The sequence below is a fragment of the Hordeum vulgare genome, chromosome 2H, assembly GCF_904849725.1.
Source record: "Hordeum vulgare subsp. vulgare chromosome 2H, MorexV3_pseudomolecules_assembly, whole genome shotgun sequence".
Classification (NCBI taxonomy): domain Eukaryota; kingdom Viridiplantae; phylum Streptophyta; class Magnoliopsida; order Poales; family Poaceae; genus Hordeum; species Hordeum vulgare.
The window spans coordinates 280,605,934-280,611,837 of NC_058519.1; positions in this window are offsets into that span (position 1 = coordinate 280,605,934).

Consider the following 5,904-nt stretch of genomic DNA (forward strand, 5'->3'; position numbering starts at 1 on the left):
CCCCTATAATATGCTTTCCTTCAGGGCAGGTTCTTTAAAAAGAAAATAAGAAAACGTGAGATCGGTTGACTTCTCCGTCCTCAGCTTGTTGAATTGCATGGTGGAGTTAGGGCTCCCATATAAAACGTATAGTCAGTGGGTTGAGTGTTATCAACGAGATAAGATGTTGATAGTCTCGCTGAAGTACATAACCTTGAAGATAAAATAGGACTTACCTTTTCTAGATCAGACCCGGGGTCAGTTTGAAATATGACTCCCGTAAATAGATTTGGTCGAGGAAAGCATGTTGAATATCCGGTTTCATAAAAATAACTCCATTCTCACATTTCTCGATCAGAAAACGAATAAGATCAAAAACGCCATCCTTCTTATTTTAGAGAGGTGTCCCTAGCAGAAGATTTCTTCGGTATTAGCTGAATGTCTGACTTATGGTAGTAAGTTGTAGTTAGGGACACCCCTACTTTATTTACAAGATGAAAGTATCAAGAGCTTATTCTTTTGGCTTTAAGCATGGTGTTTTCATTCATTTGTAACTATATAGATATATAGCCCTTGCAACCATGTCTAGGTCTACCTTTTTCCCTGATCTTTGGACCCGTCCACTTAACTTGAGCTTACATCTTAACCCTTGTATGTAGATTTCTTATTTCCTTTGCAATGAACAATCTATTCTCCACTTTTGAATCAAAACAAGGCTATTATGCTGAATCTAGGGCTCCCTCTGAGTAATTCTACCTATCCGTTTGGACCACGTAGCTAGATCAAGTAAATCATTTCAATCTAAGTTGTCCTCAGCTACAGCAAAAACAGAAGAAAGCAACAAGTTCTCTGTTTCCTGTTCCCAAAGGGTGTGAATGGAATCAATAATTATATTTATATAAAGTTGATGTCAGCTGTTATTGGGGAACGTTGCATGGGAAACAAAAAAAATCTTACGCACACGAAGACCTATCATGGTGATGTCCATCTACGAGAGGAGATTTGAATCTATGTACCCTTGTAGATCGCACAGCAGGAAGCGTTAAGAAACACAGTTGATGTAGTGGAACGTCCACACGTTCCTCGATCTGCCCCGCGAACCATCCCACGAACCGTCCCACGATCCGCTCTGATCTAGTGCCGAACGGACGGCACCTCCGCGTTCAGCACACGTACAGCTCGACGATGATCTCGGCCTTCTTGATCCAGCAAGCAAGATGGAGAAGTATATGAGTTCTCCGGCAGCGTGACGGCTTTCCGGTGGTGGTGAAGGATCTACGCCTAATGGGCTCCGCCCGAGCTCCGTAGAAATACGATCTAGAGGAAAAACCGTGGTGTTTGTGGTCGGGCTGCCGTGGGAAAAGTTGTCTCAAATCAGCCCTAAATCACCAGTATATATAGGAGGAGAGGTGGGGAGACTTTCCATGAGGGCCAAGGCCCTCTAGGTGCGCCGGCCAAGGAGGTGGAGGAGTCCTCCTCCAATCCTAGTCTAACTAGGATTGGAAAGTGGAGTCCTTCTCCACCTTCCCACCTTTCCTTTTTTTTCTCTTGGTTTTTCTCCTTGTGGCGCCTATCCTCTCTTGGGCTGTCCCACCAGCCCACTAAGGGTTGGTGCGCCACCCTCAAGGCCTTGGGCCACTCCCGGTTGGGTTTCCCCCTTCCCGGTAAATACCCGGAATCCATTCGTCACTCCCGGCACGATGCCGGTAATGCCCGAAAACCTTCCGGCAACCAAATGAGACAAACCTGTATATCACTATTCGTCTCCAGACCATTCCGAAAACCCTCGTGACGTCCATGATCTCATCCGGGACTCCGAACAACATTCGGTAACCACGCATATAACTCAACTATACTAAAACATCGCCAAACCTTAAGTGTGCAGACCCTGCGGGTTCGAGAACTATGTAGACATGCCCCGAGGTACTCCTCGGTCAATATCCAATAGCGGGACCTAGATGCCCATATTGGATCCTACATATTCTCTGAAGATCTTATCGGTTGAATCTCAGTGTCAAGGATTCATATAATCGCGTATCTCATTCCCTTTGTCCTTCGGTATGTTACTTGCCCGAGATTCGATCGTCGGTATCCGCATACCTATTTCAATCTTGTTACCGGCAAGCCTCTTTACTCGTTTCGTAATACAATATCCCGTGACTTACACTTAGTCACATTGCTTGCAACGCTTGTGTGTGATGTTTTATTACCGAGTGGGCCCCGAGATACCTCTCCGTCACACGGAGTGACAAATCCCAGCCTTGATCCATACTAACTCAACGGACACCTTCGGAGATACTTGTAGAGCACCTTTATAGTCACCCAGTTACGTTGTGACATTTGATGCACACAAGGTATTCCTCCGGTGCCAGTGAGTTATATGATCTCATGGTCATAGGAACAAATACTTGACACGCAGAAAATAATAGCAATAAAACGACATGATCAATATGCTACGTTCATAGTTTGGGTCTTTTCCATCACATGATTCTCCTAATGATGTGATCCCGTTATCAAGTGACAACACTTGTCTATGGTTAGGAAACCTTGACCATCTTTAATCAACGAGCTAGTCAACTAGAGGCTTACTAAGGACAGTGTTTTGTCTATGTATCCACACATGTATTTGAGTTTCCAATCAATACAGTTATAGCACGGATAATAAACGAGTATCACGAACAAAGAAATATAATAATAACCAATTTATTATTTCCTCTAGGGCATATTTCCAACAGTCTCCCACTTGCACTAGAGTCAATAATCTAGTTCACATCACCATGTTATTTCAACGAATCCAACACCCATATAGTTCTGGGGTCTCATAACGTCTTGCTCGTGAGGGAGGTTTTAGTCAACGGTTGTGAAACTTTCAGATTCGTGTGTTCTTTACAAATCTTTATGTCATCTTATAGATTCTGCTACTACGTTTTATTCGGAAATACTCCAAATATTTACTCTACTACATGAATTTGTTTTACTACTCATAGTTATTCGGATTATTGTCAAAGCTTGCATCAACGTAACCCTTTACACGAACTCTTTAACCACCTCCATAATCGAGAAAAATTCCTTTGTCAACTAGTTACTAAGGATAACTCTGACCGTTGTTTCAGTGATTCAATCATGCATCACTCTTTGTTCCCTTAACAGACTTGCGGCAAGGCACACATCAGGTGCGGTACACACATTGGCATACTTTAGAGTCTATGGCTAAGGCATAGGGGACGACCTTCGTCCTTTCTCTTTCTTCTGTCGTGGTCGGTCTTTTGAGTCTTACTCAAATTCACACCTTACAACACAACCGAGAACTCCTTCTTTGTCGATCTATTTTGAACTCCTTCAAAAACTCGTCAAGGCATGCATTTCATTTGAAAGTTCTATTAAGCGTATTGATCTATCTCCATAAATCTTGATGCTCAATGTTCAAATAGCTCTATCCAGGTCTTCCTTTGAAAAACTCCTTTCAAACAACCTTTTATGCTTCACAGAAATTCTACATTACTTCTGATCAACAATATGTCAACCACATATACTTATCAGAAATTCTATAGTGCACTTCTTTGGAAATACAAGTTTCTCATAAACCTTGCACAAACCCAAAAGCTTTGATCATCACATCAAAGTGTATATTCCAACTCCGAGATGCTTGCACCAGTCCATAAAAGGATCCCTCGAGCTTGCATACTTGTTAGTATCTTTAGGATCGACAAAACCTTCTGGTTGTATCACATAAAACCTTTACTCAAGGAAACTGTCGAGGAAACAATGTTTTGACATCCTATGTGCAATATTTCATAAATAATGCAGAAACTACTAACATAATTCCAATAGACTTTTAGCATTGCTACGAGTGAGAAAGTCTCACCATAGTCAACTCTTTGATCTTGTCGGAAGCATCTTTGCGACAAGTCGAGCTTTTCTTAATGGTGAATAGTCACCATCATCGTTTGTCTTCCTTTTAAAGATACATCTTTACTTAATATTCCTACGACCATCAAGTAGTTGTTCCAAAGTCTACACTTTGTTTTCATACATAGATCCTTTCTCGGATTTCATGGCCTGCAGCCATATGTCGGAATTCGGGACCACAATCGCTTCTCCATAGCTCGTAGGTTCATTGTTGTTCAACAACATGACCTCCAAGACAGGGTTACCGCACCACTCTGTAGTAGTACGCGACCTTGTCGACCTACGAGGTTTGTAGTAACTTGATCCGAAGCTCTAATGATCACCATCATCAGCTTCCACTTCAATTGGTGTAGGCGCCACAAGAACATCTTCCTGCGCCCTGCTGCACACTGGTTGAAGTGACGGTTCACTAACCTCATCATGTTCCACCACCCTCCCACTCAATTCTTTCAAGAGAAACCTTTCCTCAAGAAAGGACCCGTTTCTAGAAACAAACACTTTGCTTCCGGATCTGAGATAGGAGATGTATCCAACTATTTTGGATATCCTATGAAGATGCATTTATCCGCTTTGGGTTCGAGCTTATTAGACTGAAACTTTTCCACATAAGCGTCGCAGCCCCAAACTTTTAAGAAACGACAGCTTAAGTTTCTCTAAACCATAGTCTATATTGTGTCATCTCAACGGAAATATGCGGTGCCCTATTTAATGTGAATGCGGTTGTCTCTAATGCAGAACCCATAAACGATAGTGGTAATTCAATAAGAGACATCATAGTATGCACCATATCAAAATAGGGCGTGGCTATGACGTTCGGACACACCAACACACTATGGTGTTCAAGGTGGCATGAATTGCGAAACAATTTCCACATTGTCTTTAACTGTGTACCAAAACACGCAACTTAGATATTCATCTCTATGATCATATTGTAGACAGTTTATCCTCTTGTCACGACGATCTTCACTATGAAATAGCATTGGACTTTTCAATATTTCAAACTTGTGATTCATCAAGTAAATAATCCCGTATCTACTCAAATCGTGAGTGAAGTAAGAACATAACGATATCCACTATGTCCCTTAGCACTCATTGGACAGCACACATCAAAAATGTATTACTCCCAACAAGTTACTCTCTTGTTTCATGTGGCATGATTTGCATGTCTCAAGTGATTCAAAATCAAGTGAGTCCTAAACGATCCATCTCTATGGAGATTCTTCATGCATTTATACCAACAGGTATGGTTTGCAGGTCTGAAATGTTTCAAAAGTGAGTGAGTACAAAGATACATCGGCATGGAGCTTCTTCATGCATTTTATACCAACATGACTCAAGTGGCAGTGCCACAACTAAGTGGTACTATCAATATTACTTTGTATCTTTTTGCACCAATATTATGAACATGTGTAACACCACGATCGAGATTCAATAAACCATTGAGGGTAATTATTCAAGCAAATAGAATAACTATTATTCTCTTTAAATGAATAATCGTATTGCAATAAACACGATCCAATCATGTTCATGCTCAACGCAAACACCAAATAACAATTATTTAGGTTTTATCACCAATCCCGATGATAGAGGGAGCTTGCGATGTTTGATCACATCAACCTTGGAAACATTTCCAACACGTATCGTCACCTCGCCTTTAGCTAGTCTCCGTTTATACCGTAGCTTTCATTTCGAGCTACTAATCACTTAGCAACCGAACCAATATCCAATACCCTCGTGCTACTAGGAGTACTAGTAAAGTACACATCAATATCATGTATATTAAATATACTTCTGTTGAATTTGCCAGCCTTCTTATCTACCAAGTATCTAGGGTAGCTCCGGCTCAGTGATCGTTCCCCTCATAACAGAAGCACTTAGTCTCGGGTTTGGGTTCAATTTTGGGTTTCTTCATTAGAGCAGCAACTCGTTTGTCGTTTCATGAAATATCCCTTCTAGCCCTTGCCCTTCTTGAAACTAGTGGTTTTACTAACCATCAAGAATTGATGCTCCTTCTTG